This window comes from Hemibagrus wyckioides, linkage group LG09 (genome assembly GCF_019097595.1).
Source record: "Hemibagrus wyckioides isolate EC202008001 linkage group LG09, SWU_Hwy_1.0, whole genome shotgun sequence".
Taxonomy (NCBI): domain Eukaryota; kingdom Metazoa; phylum Chordata; class Actinopteri; order Siluriformes; family Bagridae; genus Hemibagrus; species Hemibagrus wyckioides.
Window position 1 is genome coordinate 27,350,657 of NC_080718.1, and position 3,510 is coordinate 27,354,166.

Here is a 3,510-nt window from a genome sequence, read left to right on the forward strand (position 1 = left end):
TTCCTCCAGACATAGTGTTTAGAATTGAGGCCAAACAGTCTAATCTTGGTTTCATCAGACCAGAGAATCTTCACAGTTTGAGTTTGGTTGCAAGCTCCAACTGAGCTTTCGTCTAGCCACTCTGCTGCCATAAAGCCCAGATTGGTAAAAAGCTGCAGTGATGGTTGTCCTTCTGAAGCTTTGGATCTTTGGAGCTCAGACAGAGTGACCATCAGGTTCTTGGTCACCTCTCTTACTAAGGCCCTTCTTCCTGGAGGAGCTCTTGGAAGAGTCCTGGTTGTGCTAAACATCTTCCATTTCAGAATTATAGAGGCCACTGTGCTCTTGGGAATCTTCCCCAGATCTGGACCTTGCCACACTCCTGTCTCGGAGCTCCACAGACATTTCCTTTGAGCTCATGGCTTGGTTTTTGCTCTGATATGCATTGTCAGATGTGAGGCCTTCTACAGAAAGGTCAAATCATGTCCAGCCAATTTAATTTACCACAGGTGGACTCTAATCAAGGTGTAGAAACATCTCAGCAACGATCAAGAGAAATGAGAGGCACCTGAGCTAAATATCAAATGTTGTTACCAAGAGTCTGAATACTTATCTACATGTGATATTTCACCTTATCACCACAAACAGGCTGAAAAATGGAGCCGGCTTTGCTAGCAAGCTAGCTAGCTAACACTCGGCTCTTATATTATCTCGTGTGAGCTAATTCCCAAGCTTGCTAACTAACGAGCTAGCATGATGCTAACTGATATGTAGCTTAGGACAATTAGCCAAGTTTATTATCAAGCTAGCCATCACTAGGTTGCTATTTTGTGTGAACCAGTAGCTAGCATTAGCCTGTAGTTGGTGTTACAATGAGGAAGATGAGCTGTCTAGTTCTCACAATTGAAATAAAAATGGCTTTAGCTTAGCATCACTCCGTTTAGGAAAACGTAAACATCGTTGATGATACAGAATTCGGCTGTGTGTCTGTGTGCTGTTTAAAAATATGTTTCTGTCCATACTGAGCGGGATTTGAATAACCTAGATGACTTACTTTGCATAAAAATGCAAAAGGCTGTCAGTGTATTTTCTAAAGAAAAAGAAAAAAAGGAAGTGATGATGTAATACGTTGTTGTTCTTTCGGCCTCTCCCTGGTTTTTGGGGTTGCCACAGCGGATCATTTGGTCCGGGCGTTACGATTTGGCACAGGTTCTTCCCCCGGATACCCGTCCTGATGTAGCCCTCCCATTTAATCTGGGCTTGGGACTGGCACTGAGAGCTAACTCTTCAGTGGCTGGGTGAGCACCCTGCCCAGGAATGGAACCCGGGCCTCGGCAATGAAAGCACGGGATCCCGCTGATGGACCACCAGGAGGCCCAAGTGATGTTGTAATATAATATCTTATAAACCTAACCAAATCTTACTGCACTTGTGTACTGATTTACATTTACACGGCTTTGGATAAAATTCCTTCAGCTAGGCTAAGTAATCGAAAACAAACGCTAATAAAATTCATGAAAACCCCGTTTTCTTTTGGTGGTGTTTCCCGGGTCTAAAAGGCAAAAACCGATCTCAGTTTTATGAATCAGAACAGTACCAAGAGGATGGGATTCTTTGGTGTGTTTTCTTGGTCTGGTAAAATAAATGGGAGTTTTGCTTACTGATTAATTATTAATTGACATCAGAACCTGGCGTTTATGTCATCGACATGCGCTAAAGTTTTCGCGGTAAAATGTTAGGCACATCTCTATCATCCTTCCTGCTGAAAACGAGTTTATTCTCTTCCTTGTTGCTTAGATGTTTTAAGAGAAATTTTTACTTACACCATATACATTGATGGATTGTCAGACACCCTTATCCAGAGTGGCTTACATTTTGATCTCATTTCATACAGCTGAGCAATTGAAGGGCCTTGCTCAGGGGCCCAGCAGTGGAAACTTGGTGGACCCTGGATTCAAACCCATCAGTAGTCCAACATCTTTACCACTCAGCTACCACATCCCCCTGATTATGACGTTTTCGCTTGTGTAGTTCATCCATGACGCATAAAAATCCATTTTAAATCTATACACAGATCAGCCATAACATTATGACCACCTGGCACCAGGCATGGACTCCACTAGGACCCTGAAGGTGTGCTGTGGTATCTGACACCAAGATGTTAGCAGCAGATCCATTACGTCCTGAAAGTTGCAATGTGGGGTCTCCAAGGGCCACACCTCACAACTTACAAGACTTAAAGGATACTTTCGATAGATACTGACCACTGCAGACCGGTAACACCACCACAAGAGCTGCAGTTTTGGAGATGCTCTGATCCAGTGGTCTAGCCATCACAATTCGGCCTTTATGGTCAAACTCGCTCAAATCCTTACGCTTGTCCATTTTTCCTGCTTCTAACACATCAACTTTGAGGACAAAATGTTGACTTGCTGCCTAATATATCCCACCCACTAACAGGTGCCATGACGAGGAGATACTCAGTCTTATTCACTTCACCTCTCACTGGTCATAATGTTATGCCTGATCAGTGTATGTTTGTTACATTTTAATTCCAATAAATTGTACTGAATCTACTCTACTGGTCTCACATTCCCCGGAACAGGCTGAGTGAGACACAAACACCCAGAGAGATGAACAGATCATCCTCATCATTGTTCTAATGTTTTTTTTTTGTTTTTTTTAAAAATCCTTTACAGAGAATAGAACTGGTGAGAAATGACATTTGCAGGACGTCACCTGAGGTGTGGTGAGACCTGTCAACAAGCTCAAACCATCTCTGTACCTGTCAAACAAGTCCTGTGGAGTGTTTATTCACATGGAGATGCACAGAAATGATGTCTACACGCATGCCTGACTCCATACACACTGCTATTTATACACATATTTCAATAATAATAATAATAATAATAATAATAAGTCATTCAAAAGTTGATGGGCCATGAGATTTCTTCAACACACACACACACACACACACATATATGAAATACATATGAAATAATCACACACCTCGAGCGCTTCTATGCACAACGTTATACACAAGCTTCTGAAAAACGCTCACGCGCACACCCACGTGTAAAAATGCACCTATACACACACACACACACACACACACAGACACACACACCTTTTCATGAAGAGGTTTCCGGTGGTCTCTGGCTTTTTTAGAAAGGCTGTAGATGTGGAAGTGTCTCTATCCCGCATCTCATCCTGCGTTCATCTGAAACTCTGAGCCGCACTGGAACCTCAGAGCGCATGAGAGAGAGAGAGAGAGAGAGAGAGAGAGGGGAGGGGAGGGAAGCGGATATGGAAGGCCAAAGGGTTCAAAACTCAACTACTTGCCACCAAAAGACACTGTTTTAACATTAAAAACAAACAAACTAACAAAAATAAACCACATAGTAATATAATAATGACTATGGGGCAGTGGTGGCTCAAATGGTTAAAGGCTCTGGGTTGTTGATCATAGGGTCAGGGTTCAAGCTGCCACTGTTGAGCAACTGAGCAAGATAAAAAGCCAAAAAAGAAATA

General features: G+C 42.7%; 1 protein-coding gene across 1 annotated transcript in view; it reads right to left on the minus strand.

Moving 5' to 3' along the window:
• Window positions 1-3,254, minus strand: part of si:ch211-195o20.7 (cytospin-B) — a 31,219-nt gene extending 27,965 nt beyond the window's left edge. The window contains exon 1 of the mRNA XM_058398542.1: window positions 3,107-3,254. The gene's annotated coding sequence lies outside the window, so the exon portion shown is untranslated. The remainder of the gene's footprint in view (window positions 1-3,106) is intronic.
• Between the last annotated feature and the right edge of the window lie 256 nt (window positions 3,255-3,510).